Here is a 17,940-nt window from a genome sequence, read left to right on the forward strand (position 1 = left end):
TTTGTACAAATGGTATTCACTGTGTTCTTCAGCTAGTTTTTCACAGTCCTGTAAAATACATTTGGAAAAATAATTTGCCTTGAATATCTAACAATGCTACTAAGTGATAATTGGCAGGATTTTCACTGTCCCTTTTTTGATAAATTGGTGGAATTATGGATCCTTGCCATGATTTTGAAATAGTTTTGGAGGATAAGCAAAGCAGATGTGAAAGAATGGCGTGAGCACCTTGGTAGAGAATTTGTGGTCTAGCACCCAGTCTTCACTTTCTCTTACATGTACTTCCTGGCATTTCCTTCACTTAACTATTTCCATCTGCTATAGAGTTTCCCTCAAATGTGTTTGTGCCTTTGTAGTAGACTTCATGGACTTTATGCTCTGAGTAAATTGTTTTGTATCTTCCCTTCCAGTGCAGTCTGATATTCTGCGAATCACACAACAATTTGACAGGACACTAGGCTGACACAGGTATTTATCAAACATTAATATCTAGCTAGAGTACTCCATGTCCAGTTGCCCCAAGTTTCTGGCTGTGGTGTAGGTTTTATCCCCAATAAACAGACAAGTCTTTTGTGGTGTTTTGTGCATCACAAAGGCCACACACAAACCTGTCTGCGGCTGCAATTTTTCCTAATTTATATTTTTGGATTAAATTAACACTCAGATATCTAATATGATAATTGAAATGATCTCCCTGATACTTGACAACAATGTCTTTGTCCATAATGGTTTGTGGTTCCTGCAATGTCAAGGCGTGGCAATTGGCTCCAGATTTTCATCATCTTTTTAAAATTTTACATTGGTTGGCCCAAGAAGTTTTATATTTGGTCTGAATGCCCACCTAGGCTTATAGACCATGTGGTTTATTGGGGTAGATACATTGACAATGTACTGATGATCTAGACAGGCAGCACATAACAGTTGTCAGAATTTGTTGTTTTTCTTAAAAGTAACTCATACAACATTTAATTTACACACCATTTAAGTCAGAAAATGATAGCCTATTTGGACCTTACTCTTTACAGCAAAGACTCCAAGATTCTTTCCATGCTGTACAGAAAGCCTACTGCATGCAATTCGCTTCTTCTCCCTTCCAGTTCACATCCCAGATCTCAGGTTCATGCTTTCCCCTACAGGGAAATTATCATGCTCAAACGCAACTGTAGTTAGAAATCCACTTTACTTTACGAACATTCAAACTTGGAATGGAGGTTGTTATCTAGAGGGTACCCAACGTCAGTCATTTCCAAAGCTAGGAACAGAAGTATCTAGGATTTCACGTCACAGTCTTTTTAAGAATAAGCCAAAACATTTTAAAAAACAACAGTCAGCTTGCATTAATTATGCCTTTCCATACTTCTGATCATCTGCTATACAGAATCCTTCGCAGACATTGGCATATTCTACATCTAAATACATCACTGAGTAAACTTGTCCCCAATAAACCCAGTATTACTTACAGCAGGGTCAAACCTTTATGCAACATTTTATGTCCAAGTTTTTTTACTCAACCCCAGGCCCCAACCACATCAGGTTGGCTGCCTTTCGAACTGCGGGAACACTGGGCCAGGGGAAGATTTTTTCCCCAGTTCTAGGTTCAATAACCACTATCGCTCAGGCGAGGCACACTCTCCAGTTCCATCTATAGAGGTTGTCTGAATATTTGGACTTGGCTAAGAGTGGAGTAGTCAGAATCTTTCAATCACAAATCAATGACATTATACCATAAACAATACTAGACATCATGATCAATTTAACACTAAATCAAACTCCAAACTGAATAAAGTTTATAAAGTTTCAAAGCATTCTTACAATCCCAGGATCAATGTTACATATATGGTGCGCAAAACTAAATTATAAACATACATGAAAAGCATAGTCTGGCTAAAACATCTGAAAATATTTAACTTACTAAACATCCATACTGATAGACACTCCAAAAGGATAATATAGATTAACAACAACACAATATGGACATTATTGTTAGAAATCAAAGCAGATGATGGTGACATCACTAAATCATCAAAATACAGGTTTTCACAATCAATTTCAGATTTCAAAGCTGAGCCATTCCTACCACTAACACAAATTTGGACTTGCATGTGTGGGAAGGGGCTACCACATGTGGGCAAAAGCAAAATTAAAATAGAGGCAACAAAATTTGGTAAACGTGTAACTAGCACATCTCACTATAAAAATACGCTGGCATAAGCGCCTAACTGAAAATAAAATAAAAAAACACATTTAGTCATACCTCTTCTCATGGAGCAGCATACAATAGTTTGCCAGGCAGGACGATCACCTTCTTAAAGCATCAGTTGTCAACATCATCACAACAGTGCAGAACATGTGCTGCACATAAAACAAATCAGCATTTCAGGATTAGTTGGCCATATTAGTACTGAATCACATAACAGAATAGGGCAATTACGACTAAGATAAGAAACCTCATCTGGATACTTAGAGAATAGGAGAGTAACAGCAGACGCACACAGTTCTGAACAACTTTAAGACAGGAAAAAACGAACTCAAGACTTTCTCAGGACAGATTGACTTCAGTTTCAAACTTCCAATTAAAAGTATGCACAATCCATTCATTGGTCTTTCAGGAGTGCGCACTATGGACGTCTCATTCAGCATCCAATGGCTGGAGATGGCACCATTGAATTTGCAGCTTTTATGAATCTTCTCGCCAAAAGTTCATGTAATTGGATGATTTCACATGTTTCCAACAAAATATTACATTCTTTGGGTATTTGTTACTTGAGATCCTTTCTCACAACACACAATAAATTAAACTGAAACATTTCAAATGAGAACTACAAGTTTCCTGTCCCGTTTGATGGCCAGAACAAATAATGTAACATTGTTATTCTTAAAACATGTTTCTCGCCTTCAATACAATAGGACATTCAACATTACAAAAACAGCCTAGGGATATGATTCAGATTAGTGGGGACAGAATAAACAAGTGATTTTCCATTATTACTGCAAAATGAATCTTTCAAGCCTAATCAAGCTAATAAAGTCTTAATACCCATTAATACATTAAACAACCTATTGCACACCTTTCAATTTATATACGCAAAGCAAATTATTTAATTGCAAACATTATTCATGACGTTAGAACTAATTTTAAACATGCATTTATTTTTCTGCACACATGTAATTCACATTAATGAAAACATTTATTCAAATATAAGTATGATTAATTCATTTTCACTTAATACTTTTGAATTCTTAATTTACATTTTAAGAAAACATTCTTAAAAAAATAGAATTCACATTAGTACTCCATTTAATTTAAATGCATAACTTTCATGTTAAAACGTGGTGTTTAATACGAATGGTGGCCACAACGTTCATTATATTTCAAACATGCACATTTTACAACTCATGTTATTTTCTATGCAAGGCCTTTAAATGCAGGTTAATTCATCACTGTGTGCTAACATCTATGCCACTAATATATTAATAAAATTTGATCTCTTTCAGTCCTTGCTCTGACAATGATCTATGGCATAACAAAATAACTATTCTCATTTACAATGAGACAAGTTGAAACCTTGTAGTTTGAAAACACATAGTTCTAGGCTTGCAATAATTGCCAATTCTCTTCATCGTCTGATAATATCTGTTTCTTAAATTCTCCATTTCCATTTCTTCCCTCCTCTGTTTATTCTTTGCTATTTGTTTTCTCCAGAAATTGTAAGCTTTGTGAAATCTAAGCGCATAAATTTAAGTAGACTGTCACAATCAATAAAGGTTTCTGGATCATTTTCACAAAACCATTTCCCAAGTTTCCAAACCAAGATCCTACCTTAGAGAATTCTTCACCTATTTTCTCCCAAACATTTGTCTCTTAAATCTTTTAAGTAATTTTTCAGCCTTGTCAGATTACATGAGTATCTCCTTATCTCCTTACCGTAAGTACAGAGGTACTGTGATTTTAAAACTCGGCAGACTCTGCCTTCTTTTGCTAAAAGGATGCCTAAAGCAAGAAGATTCTGAAGAGTCATAGACCTTGTGGCAACCATTTCTATATCCATTAGGAGCATTGCACCTGAAAAATCAGTTGGCATCTTATGTACAATAGTAGATGATTTTTTTCATTTTTCTATCATTCAAGATCACACCCTCTGATGGAATAAAGGCTTCATAAGTATCTCCAGTAATTTCTGCAGTACCTGCTCTTCATTTAAATCCCATTTTAGGTCTCTCAGTCCCTTCTGGATTGTCAATGTTGTTCACTTGATTGATTTTCAGGAAAATCACTCCCAAATAGCATGTACCATACCTGCCTTTTGGCAACTTGTAATAAGTGTCCTTACCACAGATGTAATAAACACAAGGTGCGGCAGTGTCTTGTCTATTTAGCATAAAATCCCACACACTCTTGAACAGGTACACATGTCTGCATTCACTTATTCCTGCACACTTATTGTCAGCTTTCGATTGTGGCCTATATATGCAAACCTTTCCTACATGTTGCCAATCTAAAGCTAAGCATCCTTGCGTATCAGTTGTGTTGTGAACTGTTTTCTTCTTGCTAACTATACCCTTATCCATCTTTTGTTTCACTGCCTTCCTTCTATTATGTTCTTGATTAATTAGCTTCTTTTCTACCTGTGTAGGAAGACATGTTAAGTTATTCCGGTGTGCATATGCTGTGACAAAAGTCAGTGTAGGCTCAAAGATCCTCCAACTATGTCTATGTTCCTAGGTTTTGCAATGCAGCTCAAATGAGTATTAATGGGAACAAAAGAGAAAACGAAATCATAGTTAGAACAAAAATATTCAATGTACTCTTTATTGTACAAACATGTTAATAGTAGACTGTAACTAATACTGTAAGTTAGTGGTAAACTATGAAAAGTGATTTCCCTTTGCACTGACCAAGGAATATGTGTACACACATAACAATCATGCACATTCATTGGGTCCACGTACTCATACAGCAAACTGTAATATACATTTGCGTCATCTAAATAAAGCAATCCCTCATCTTTGTAAAACGTATGCTGCCTGGATGTTGTCATTCTCAGCACGAGAGTTGCTGTACTTTGCATCTCTCCTTTCATTGAAACACTTATTCCAGCAATTAATAAAATGCAGGCAATCATACATACTATTATGAAACCAATGCACACATTTTTACATCTACTGTGTTTGTCCTGTCCAGGATTCATGAGGAGAGAGAGAAAAAGTAAAAAAAATAAAGCAAAAGCGACCAAAAATCAAAAATAAAACAGCTTTCAAAGTCTTTGTACTATTTACAGCAGTTTTCGGTCTTCAAGAAAGTAAGTCAAGATTCATCTAAAAGTTCTCAAAAATAGTTCAATGCTCATTTTCAAAAGAATACAGTCTGATTATCGCTTATTATGACTTCCAGAGTGTAATGCCTTTGTTGATCAATCGGCAAGGTTATTTCAAAGCTCAGTTCAAATGCAATTTCAAGTTCCAGAATGTTCAACTGAATTCTCATGGTCAAAACGGAAGGCCATAAACTTGCTCTCCCATTCATTTGTGACAAGGTAAATCCATTTGCATGAAGTGTAACTACGACTTGACAATCTTTTCCTTTTCATTCTCCTTACAGCACCATCTTCATCTTCACTCTGATTTGACTTTTCAACTGCTTCTTTTATTAATGGGAGTAAATCAGCAACCAATTCACGTGCAACTGCAGGCTATTTATCTCTTTTCACAGTTCTCTTTTTGGGTGCAACTGCTTTCACAATGTTTGCTGTGCTGGCAGGGATCATTTGACTTAGCTCTCCTGCACTTTTGTTTGTAACTTTATCTGCACTTTTATCTGCATGCAGACTACTTGCACCTTCACCACTTTGCACATCTTCTGCTTCAGCCACTGGCTCCATCCTCACAGCTTGGGCAAGTAGAATCCCTTCTTCATCAGCATTCGCTCTTGCAGGATCAGACTCTGTGTTTTCAAATGGACACATAACTGCGTGTATGGCTTGCATGAATCCAGTTCGGAAGAGCAGCACACTTCACAGCTGTTGTCGTCACCAAGATAACCTGAAACATTTCTTTCCACCTTGGCTCTAAGCACGTCTTCTATATTACAACCCAATCTCCAGCTTTGAAGCTGTGACACTGTTCTTGGGCTGTTTGAACAGTTCCTGCTTCACCCTGATGAGAAAAAGAGCAAACCACATCAGCTAAACTTTTGCAATAATCCACCACTAAGGCCCTCATTATGAACACGTATGGTCCAGACGGCCATGCTGGCGGTGGCAGAAATTACCGCCACCCGCATGGCAGTCCGGACCGCCATATAATATACACGGGGAGACTGCAACAGGCAGAACTCCGCCACCGCCGTGCTTCCGCCGCCAGGCAGCCTGACGATGGCGGAGTTCCTTAGCCGACAGGGCAGCGCTGCAAGCAGTGCTGCCTGCCGGATAATGAACCTGTTTTCCCCCAGCCTTTCCCTGGTGGTTTACCCCGCTAGGGAAAGGATGGCAGAGTGGGTGTCCCGGGGCCACCTGGGGGCCCCTGCACTGCCCATGCACTTGGCATGGGCAGTGCAGGGGCCCCATGCACAGTCCAGTTGCGCATGTCACTGCCCAATTTACGGGCAGTGATATGCGTGACAGGTGCTGCTGCACCCACGCACTGCTACATTGCTGACGGCTCATTGTGGAGCCGTGTGCAATGTACAGGCCCAGCATTCCGCTGGGCCGGCTGGCAGAAACACTGTTTCCGCCTGCCGGCCCAGAGGAATTCTGTTTATTGGGCCGGCGGGATCTTCAACGTGCTGGCGGTCGTTGTGGCGCCAGCAAACAATTCGGTGGGATTTCCTGCCGAGCTCGTAATGAGGGCCTAGGTAATCAGTTATGGTCACAAGTGCATTTGCAGGTACTGCTGGTAGTCTTATTGCACGACCCATCAGAATCTCATGGGGAGACAGTCCTGTCTTCCTGTCAGGGGTGCTATGCATGTTCATCAGGACAAGTGGAAATGCTTCAGGCCATTTCAACGCAGTAGAGGCACAAACCTTTGCCAACAGAGCTTTCGGTGTTCCATTAATTTGCTTCACCAATCCAGATGCCTCTGGTCTGTATTTGCAGTGCAATTTGTGTTCAATATTCAGTGCTACACACAACTTTGTGATCTCATTATTACAATGAGTTCCTCGATCTGATTCAAAGCAGTCGGGAATCCATACCTTGGTATACGTTTCCTGAGCAGCAGCTTAGCTACAGTGAGACTATCATTCCCATGTGTTTGATAAGCATCAACCCAATGGGAGAATACACACACAATGACCAATACATACTTTAATCCATTACAGGAAGGCATGTAAATGAAATCAGGTTGCATTCTGTTAAATTGACCTCATGATCTGCCTATCTGGCTCAAATTAACCACAGTGTTTTTCTCTACATTCATTTGCTGGCATGGAACGCATCTGTGACAAACCGCTTCTGTAACCAATCTAAATCTAGGGTTGTACCATGTCTGTTTAAATGTGTGAATAATTGTATCTCTGCCGAGATGAACCTGACCATGATAATATCTAGCCATCGATTTCAACAAACAATCTGGCAGCACAACCTTATTTGAAATTCAGACATCATCTCCCTCTCTTTGAGCACAACCTGATTTTATCCAACCTCTGTGTTCTTCCTCTGTAGCTTCTTCCTGCAACCTCTTGGTCTCATCCCAGGTATCAACCACTGACATCAAGAAATTTTGATTTGTCTCAATGGTGTTACTTTCATTACTCCACTCTTCATAGAAGGTGACACAATGGAATCCATAATATCTGGAAATTTGGTCAGCATAGTCATGAGACTTCTGGTGGACTATGCATTTTACAAGATCAATCTTCTCAGATAACTGTAAAGCATTCAACAAATTATGAATTTTCTCACCATTTCGAATGGGTGATCCAGACAAGGTCATGAAACCTTGCTGGTGCCATAACTGCCAAAGTCGTGGACAACACCAATTCTAGATTGACTATATGTGAATATTGTCACTTTGAGCTGCTCTGATATGCAGCATGCTCTTGAAAAAGCAACCAATTTGGCTACTTGGGCAGTAACAACTCTTTGAAGCAATAAGGCTTCAACAACTCCTGAGAGAGTGTAAACTCCTCTGAAGGAGTATCCTGAAAATCAGGTCCGGGTGTCATGCACAGATCAGTGACATTGAGGCAGTCAAGTTACATTTCAATAACATAATTTGAATCATCAACATTTACAGGCATTAATGTGTGGGGTTTAAGACAGCACACTTCTTGGCTAGAACATTTGGGAATCCAAGAATCAATACCTCATAACGGGTAAGATGGCCATTGGTCAAATATTGGGTCTTGGACCGGGTTAAAAGTACTTCAAATGAATGTGGACATAAACAGTTAAAGGGTATCCAATCACAATACCTTTGCATTGACTGATTCTCACACCAGCACTGGCCACTGCCTTTAAACTGCTTGGCAAAGCAACAGCAACAGGATCCAATGTGGTAGAAATATATGCCACTGGCCTGTTTGTTCCTCCATGTGACTGTGTCAAAACAGAAAGAGCACAACCACCACATTCTTGACAAAGCAGTGCAAAACCTTTTGAATAATCTGGCATTCCCAAATCTGGAGCTCTACACAAACTCTCTCTCACCTCATTGAAAGCTATCATTCATTCTTTCTTGAAGGGGACTGGATCAGTGACTTCCTTGTTTGTCATTTTCTGCAGCGGTTTGGAAATTACTAAAAAAATAATAATAGCTCACCATGCCCAAAAACATTCTGACATCTTTCTGTGTGACTGGGGGATTCATTTGCATAACTGCTTCAACTCTTTCACAGACACTTTCCTTGCACCTTTTTCAGGTTGGTAACCCAAATACTTTACTACTTTCTGGCAATACTGTAACTTAATAGCAACTTAGCAGGAGAAACCTTGTGTCCGTTTTCACCCAAATGATTCAAAACGCTATGGTATCTTGTCTACAAGCTTCACGTATATTGGACGCAATCATTAGGTCAGCAATGTACTGCACTAATGCAGACTGAAATGCCATGTTTAAAGACTCCAAGTTCTTCTTCAGGATCTGATTAAAAATGGACGAAGATTCAGAAAACCACTGTGGAGCACAGCACCATGAACACACACGGTTGCCAAATTGGAAAGAAAAGGGGAATTGACTATCCTTGTGTAAGGGCCCTGAGAAACATGCCTGTGTCAAATCCATAACTGAAAACCATTCTGCTTCACATGAAGTCTTGTATAAAATCACTGCTAGATTTGGCTCTATGGGACAACATGATACCACAATTTAGTTCACTTTTCTCAAATCCTGTATTATGCGATTTTTCCCAGTTGACTTTCGCAAACCCACAATTGGTGAATCACATGGGCTGCCCATCATTTCTTTTAACACTCCCTGCTCAACAAAGTCATGCAATTACTGGGGTGAGATCTTTAATCAACTTCATGGTCATGTTATACTATGGAGTTCTGGGGAAAACTGCATTGAGCTTAACTGTCACTTTTTCAACACCTCGAATAAGTCCAATATCTTTTCCAGAGAGATCCCAAACTCTTAGCATTACTGTTTCTTGTAATTCAACAGTCAAGTTTTTAACTGTCATGGGAGGGAACAAAGTAATGAGAGGACACATCTTATCAGTTTGACTGGAAGCTCCATCATTACTATTGGTCTGAATTGCTATCCTTTCATGTGTACAAGTGATGGAATATTTTAATTTGCATAGCAGGTCTCTACTAACAGACTAACAAGACTTGAATCGCAAACTACACATTGGTGTAGACCTCAAAGGTTCCTGTCTTAACTGGCATGGGCACTGTAATCAGATTTCTTGTTTGCTATTCCTACAACCTGAACTGTTCTTCCTGAAAGGGGCACATTAGGGACTTATGCAGAACAAGTTCCTCCAGTGTGAACCAGAAATGAAACATCATGACTCATAACACTTGCAATTACATAAGGACCACTGTGATCTACTTCCAATGAGGCGACCAACATACATCCCTCCTCTTCTGAACTCTTGTTCATGTATTCTTCAATCATTTCGTCATTGCTGAAAATAATCAATGGGTATTGTGTGATTAACTGATTTGCATTTGCATTTCTACTTTGATTCACGTTCTGCTGAGGAACCATTACCTGTTGCTGTGCCATCGGAGCTTGTGGTATCTGCATTAGCTGCGGGACATGAATTTGCTGTTGGGGAAATTGTACTTGTTGCTGGGGAACCTGCATTTGGACTGCTCCAATAGGAACATTCATGTTTGGATGTCGGGCCTTTGAACTCTCTGATTTAGAAATTTACTATTGTCAACCATCTGCGTAACACCATCACCTTGCACCAAATTATTTACATTACTAAAGGGAGACTCCCATATCCAATGTCCGACGTTACCGCACGCTTGCACGGAAGCATTTTCTTCATGCTCTGAACATCAGCCACATTCGCATTTGGATCTACTCGAATTCCGCGACCTCTAACTCTGAACTGAGGCACCATATTGCCTTGCTGTTACTTTCCCTGCGTACCTCCTATGTTCACTATTCCATGCATACCTGCTGCTTGGCACTCTTGATTTGCATCACCATTGCCTTTTCCTTCAAACTTTTCTGCTTCAAATCAATCTCATCACTACAGTATTTTGAGCATTGCAACACTTCATCAATCAACAAATCAAATGATTCCAAATATTATTGCTAATTTCAGGAATTAATCCTTGCATGAATCTAAACACAAAATGAATCATGTCTTTCGGCTCAATAATTTCTGTGCCACTGTATTCTCTTATAAGCATGAACATGCTCCTGTTTCTTGTGATCTCCTGTCATGTCTTTGCCAATCAATATATTTAGGTGAAACACTAGTTTTCAAAAACTCAATCAGCTTGTATTAATTCTTCATCAACTCTTCAGATGGAGCACCTGTTACTGCATCCCTTAGCAGCTCACTTGTTAGCCAATTAACACTCTGCTTGTACTCGAACCACAAATCTGCTGGAACCACAATCTCAAATAAAGTGTTCAAATCTTCCCACAGACACTTTGCAAGCTTAACAAACCTCTCTGTTTGCTGGTACCATTCCACCGGTTTCTCCCTCAACTTTGGGCAATCATTTGTAAATGACAGTATGTCACTTCTGCTCCAAGAAACATGAACAAAATTCCCTTCAGGAATTTCTCTCATTGACATCATTTTTACAGCTCCCTCAGCCTGTTGTACACAAATTGAAGATGAGGTTGGCTTTTTCTTCTAATCTCTATTCTTTGCCCATCTGCCTTCCTGTTTATCTAATGCTCCCCATGTTTGAATGTTTTGAATCAACTCCTTAACATGCTTTTTCATTCCAGGTGATCTCTTGTTCGCAATCTCTTGCCTCAAGTTCAAATCTGTAACTCTGCTTCAACTGTTTGGATTTATTAATCTCATTTTCATTTTTCTCAGTCAAACTAGCTAATTTCTCATAAACTTGTCCTGCTCAGAGGGTAACATCTTTGCACATGAAGCGCAATTCATTTTCATTGTAAGACCATAATCTGTTTAATTCAAGGGTCCTCTTGATTATTTCATTTCATTCCAATTTTAATCTAGCCATGTTCAATGTCTTTTCTCCCTTTGGTGTGTTTCCTGGAACTGATGCTTCGCTGAAATGGTCTAACCATTCAGTCAATTGTTGTGCTGATAACCCTTGCAAACTAATGCTATTGCCTCTGTCTCAGGGCATAAGCTGTGGTGAATTGCACGGAGCTCTCATAGCCAGTTCGTGAGTTATCACGGATGATCTGATTGAACACTGGGGACATGTCACATCAATCCGTGGACCAACTCCATTATGTGTCTGGTTCGAACCAAAGTAATTTATAGGGGTCATGACTGGCACAGTAGTGCTCAGTCTTTCCATGTCTGCTTTAGTTCTAAAAGGTAAATTCATTGTTGTAACTGGATTTGAAATCTGGGGACCACTCTTGTTCTTACTCTGGGCATACAACGGGACAAGTGGATCTATGGTTACGGGAACTGTTAATGCTTCTGGTCCTGTCAAATTCAACTTTGGGAACATTAATCCTTTACTCTGTCCTGTCAATACTGTACCAAACGTTTGATTTGACTGAATCAGGGCAACATTATGTGGTGTCATTACTGGAGAATACATTGGCATTGTCTGTCTCTGGTTCACAATCTGTGCAGGTGTCTGTACATTTGGTGTGGACTCAAACTGAGTAATTCCTGAATTCTGAATTGGCTGTGACATAACTGGAACATTCTGAACTGTATTAACATTTGGAACTGTCGGACAAACAACATTAGCAGTAGGTACATTTGAAATGATCTGAAATTGGCTTTAAACAGCTCGGGCTGTGGCAACACTTGGGAATACATTATATGGTGGGGGACGATTCTGCAACAACTGAGTTACACTTATGTTTATGGGACGCCACATGCCAATTTTAAAGAAGTGACCAGTCTTTACAATCTATCTTTTTTGCAGGATCTTTTAACTTCTTTTGCAAATTCCCTAATCTCTTTCTCAAAGGTACCATATTCAGTAAAGGGCCTCTTCCTACCCTATTTAGTTAGTCCCATCCACTGTTTCAGACACTTACATGTAACTTTATCGTATTTGTGGTTAATAGTGTGGACAGAAGTCCATTTTGGTGGAAAATGCTATGCTGAGATTTCTCTGCCCCATTATTGTTTATTTGCTCAAACACATGGAAGACAGGAAAAGGGGTTTGCAAGGGCTTGTGTTTGCAGCTCATAGCATGGAAAAGGGCACAGAGGAAGCAGAAAACAGGTTAGAAGTTCCTTCAGTAATTCCTCTAGCTGCTTTTTTTAGTGAGGGAAGGGTGTCATACACTTTCATCAAAAGATGTTCGGCCAGCCTTCTGGCTGTGCATGCAGAGGGGCTGGTGAAGGAGCTGGGGCAGTCGGATTCGAGGGTCCCTTCATCTCACATATGCATCCTTAAAGGGCCTGTGCTTTGGGTAGTGGCACTCCTGCTTATCTTCCCTTTTTACACACTATTTCCACAGTCTTTGTCTCTAGATTCCTACCATTTACAGCTATCCAATCAGTCTATTATCTTGTTATCTCGCACCCGGACAACAAATTTCTGTGCACTTTTAACACTTTACATTGCAAGACAATACAAACAATGCAAGCAAGTGAAAAAATGGTAGGCACAGTTATACGTCACCTAAATATGGTTCAACATGCTTTTTCTGTTTGGCCGAATCATCGGAAGCAGCACTGGGCCATGCTCCATTCTAGTCACCCTTGAAAAATCTCTCCCTTACTTATGGTGTCTTGGGTTGTCATTGGAGACTGGTCCAGCACTCCCCTGTTTGCCTACCAAAAATGATTCCCAGCATACAATGCACCGGAATCAGTAAAAGAAAACACAAACACTTAGGATAGTGGTTCCCCTAACGTGTTTAATGCAAAGACAACCAACAAGCATAGGAAGAAAATTGCTGTTTCAACAGATCAGAGCTTCACCTTCGATCAGTTGATGCGTGTAATGGTAAAAGTCATACATTTTGGTGCTAAATTTGTTCACTTTTTATTAAAGCATATGAATGGATGCAAGAACACATAATAAAATGAAACTAACGGATGGGCACTAACATGAAGGTTTACATGAAAGTGAACAGTGGTCTCCATCTGATGGATCTTGCAGTAGACTGGAAGGCAAAAGAGGTAGCAAAAAGTTCAAAATTTTAAGGATTGTGAAGCCAATTTAGCACACAATGAGGACCAAGAATCAAACTAGAAAGTTTAGTACGTTTATTACAAATGAGTTATAACTCCAATATAAGTGCACATTAAAATCAAATTATAAAGTTACAGAATCATATCCGGCAAGGTGAAACACCAGAATAAATTCTATCTCAATAGCATAGGACATATAGAAATTACAGTCACAGCATTACAGATACTAAGAAACAAGAATTGACATTCCTTGAAGGAATTTGAATTGCTACTTATAAACATGAACGGATTAAAGGTCATCTAGCTTAGGCTCTAACTAAATGAGGTAATGCTGACAAAAGGGATCTCAAGGGATTCTGGAATGAAGCAAGGTAGGTGTCAGCATCAGAAGAACCCCAGTAAATGTCTCCAAAAATAAAGAAACCAGTGTTAGCGTGAAGCTATGCACTGTAAGGGCAAAGGGGTGCTGAGAGGTCTCAAGTCTAAAGGAATCTGCTGAAACTCTAACAATATGAACACCAACTTAAGGTCGAAAGTTCCAGAACCATCTGTATCTTCCAACATGTCACCAAAAACCCAATTATTTATCTTTCTCACGGAGCATACTTGCAAGGTTGGATGAATCTCCCATCCCACAGAGCTCCAACAACTAGGTTAACCTCGAATCTCTTAATTCCCGATATGCAATGAATAGCTGCCTTGTTCTGCTCATTAAATCATCCAATCCATGCCAAAATTTCTCTTCTCAGGCATCTCTATCTCTAATACACAATATTCCTTTCTTTAACTAAGAAATCATGAATGCTCACCTGCAGAAGAAAAACATACAGAGCACGAAAAAATACTTCTTACATTAAAATGAGGGCCTAGTTAAGCTAACTTAATGAATCATTGTAAACTGCACTTCTAATACAGTTATTATTAGAAGTATAATGTCAAAATAAATGCAAATGTAACTAAATGAATTCATGATTACACATCCAATGTGCTATCAGTGAATGCAATGTTTCAAAATGCAATTGTAAATATGAATGAGATCTACAAATCTTCATGTTAAAGTCAAACATTAGAATCACACGCATATATGAAACTTTAAACTTTACAGTGAATGCAATAATACTTCTTGATGCTTCACTTTACATTAATAATGTTAAGGCACACAGAATATATGTCAGTTACAATTTTATGCTACTTCTGTAAGATGTAGGGGTGAAGCCACAATCATGCTGCTCTAATCACGAGCAGCTCTTCTAATGGCAAAAATACCAAAAACCATGATGAAAGTGATACACATTAATTCAGCTAGGAATGAGTCTACAGCTTTCTAAACTATACTCATTTTGATGTGCCAACTTCAGATCGCTGTGCTTTACTAGAATGGTTCAGCAGAAGTATGTCCACCACACAGGATAACACAATGAAGAATCATTTAAAATGTGAGTACGTGTGCAATAATACTAAGGCTTTAATGGTTTTCAAACAGACACAACAACAAAATAGCAACTGAATAATAAAATGTAACCACATATTAGTGCACACTTGAGCAGTTGCATTTTTATAGAATACAGGTAAACATGAAAACACACGAATGAAAATTAAGTCACCTTTGGTGAAACCCTTTAATAAGAGGCACCAGAGAAAGGGAGTGATTGGGTCTTCAGCACCACCATTAGGAGCTCTGTCTCTACCTTCTTTGAGACACTTTACAGGTTTTTTGAAGGACATTGGAGGGTGGAGATTTGACAAGACATCCTCTCAGTTCTAGATAACTAGGAGGAGAAGTGCTAGGTCTACTTTTGCCATGATAGCTTTGTGTTTGGCCTCTAATCATCTCCCCATCTAAACTGTTTTACATAGTGGATGGGTATTGGCACTGGTGCCTGCTGTGCTTTATTCGAAAGAAGTGCAGCAGCTCAATGTTTTTCTTAAAAAACTGCCTCCAATTGCAGGGCTGCAGAATGCTCGAGCTGCCAAATACCAAGCCTGTCTAGGTTTCAGTTCACCACATGCCTCTTCATCCCATCTCACACTTTCTGTCACTTTATCTTACATTTGAAGGCTTTTTTTCATCCCTATTTCTCCTATTCAAGCACCTTGGGCCTGATTACAACTTTGGAGGAGGTGTTAATCCGTCCCAAAAGGGACGGTAAAGTGACGGATATACCACCAGCCGTATTACGACTCCATTATATCCTATGGAACTCGTAATACGGCTGGTGGTATATCCGTCACTTTACCGTCACTTTTGGGACGGATTAACACCTCCTCCAAAGTTGTAATCAGACCCTTTGTCTGTTACTCAATCATTCTCCTTTTTATGACTTTCTCTTTCTTGTTGTGGGTTTAAGTTTAATGATGAAAAATAAGTTCCTGTCCCCACTAATCACCTGCAACCACCTGCAGCATTTAAGCCCTGATGCCTGCCCCCTCTCTGCTTAGGTGTCGAAGGGTGGTGTATTGTTGGCACTATACATATGAAAATTGTATAATATGTTATCCTTTCATGGCATCTGGTATTTGTGAATGTGACATTTACACTCTCCCCGCATCTCCCCTCATGTCCATTGTAGCTGGCTAACCCAATTCCATTTCGCCACACAAGAAGTGCAAAAACAAATTAACATGGAGAAAACACCACAACCTAGTCGAATGATTACCTTTAATTAATGGCATCTTTATATTCCATGTCTACATATAAGAAGTGATTCAACCAATTGTATTTGTTCACTGAAAAATGAGGTGCAGAGCCAAGACAGGAAATCTTTCCAGTTCCTGCAGCAGAGTAAAATATAAGCTTCAAGTTTTTTATTGCTTTGACCTCTGGGTCACTACCACAAACTACAATTTGCTTCTCCATGTAATACATAACACATTTTGAAGTCACTGGTGAGGAGTTAAAATCCTTAGATGAATTCCAAAAATAACAATAACTGGAAACCAAAGTTGTTACTACCTCCCAGATCATTGCTTCTTACTTTGTACTTCTCCTTCTGCCAAAATAGCTAAGTCAGTTATTATTAAGGTTAGGTATCTTTAAGGGCAGATTTTAAGAAACAATTTTTGTAAGCGCATTATATTTAAATATTGTGTAATTTAGATTTTGTAGGACAGAACAACATTCCTGTAGCTAAACCTTGTGGAAGGCATTGCAATTGCTGTGTGCTGGAGGTAATGGCAGAATTTGTTCTGTTACAATCTCCAGTTCAAAGCTACTGTGCTGCAAAAATATTGAATACTGACTACCATAATGTTGTGAAAGTAAGTAAAGTTTGTGTCCGTAATTCCACATGTATGTTTCTTTCACACTGTGAAAATACATTTTTCTCATCCATGGGCAATCAACCTCAAAGAAGGCCGATCCCAGGGCAATCGTGAAAACAGAACCTAATACTTTCATGCTCTGTTGCAATGTGAGTTTTGTGCTGTGAAAACTATTTTTTTTCCTATATAGCACACTACAAACCAGATTATTTAAACGCTTTGCAGTTAACAGATGAATTACATAAAACAAACAAAACGAGAGATAAAAAGGTCAGAGCTAACTAACGGTAGAACAGCATATCAAGCAGGAGAACTGAGCTGTGGTCCATAGAGGAAATGGACACGTAAGATGGCCACTGCTCTCTAGAGCCCTGCGCAACTGCGGTGCCTCACCAATAGAACAAGATGTTTAACTTTCTCATTAACACGCCTCTCCTACATATTTGGGCACCGGCCTTTCGCTGCTGCAACAGCACGCCTGAATTTACTACTTATGAGGGGTTTTGACACCACTATGAAGCTTTGGCGTCACACGTGTTTTTGAAAGCATTGCGCACCTGAGGTAATTTCATATCTGGGTTTTCTGTGGTCATCTTCAAATGCTTCCACATAACCTCACAATTCATGGTGCCACTTCATTCAAGGTTTTTGCACTCTCGATGCTCGTCTGTTAGACTAATATTTTTCGCCAATTAAGTGTTTATTAATTTGAGACAGCTGTCTTCACTCTAGACCACTCTCTCCACGTATAGTTATCTGAGATCCTCCACATTACATGCTTACCTGCAGCTCTGGTTGTCATGGAGTTTCACAACACTTTTCCATATCATAGCAAGTGCTTTGGAGGATATTTTTCTAAAAGCCAGGCGCACTTGAGGTAAATTATTTTTTCATTCAATGACAAGCAGCTTCTTTTTCACTTGCCTGACCCACAACATCCTGTAACTTAC

The 17,940-nt window shown here is 39.3% G+C and overlaps 1 long non-coding RNA gene across 1 annotated transcript in view; it reads right to left on the reverse strand.

Annotated features, from left to right (window-relative positions):
- Positions 1–2,089: 2,089 nt before the first annotated feature.
- LOC138249149 (uncharacterized) overlaps positions 2,090–17,940 on the reverse strand; it is a 106,825-nt gene continuing 90,974 nt past the window's right edge. Inside the window, exon 4 of the long non-coding RNA XR_011194751.1 lies at positions 2,090–2,352. This is a non-coding gene — a long non-coding RNA (uncharacterized lncRNA). The remainder of the gene's footprint in view (positions 2,353–17,940) is intronic.

This window comes from Pleurodeles waltl, chromosome 8, assembly GCF_031143425.1.
Source record: "Pleurodeles waltl isolate 20211129_DDA chromosome 8, aPleWal1.hap1.20221129, whole genome shotgun sequence".
NCBI lineage: Eukaryota > Metazoa > Chordata > Amphibia > Caudata > Salamandridae > Pleurodeles > Pleurodeles waltl.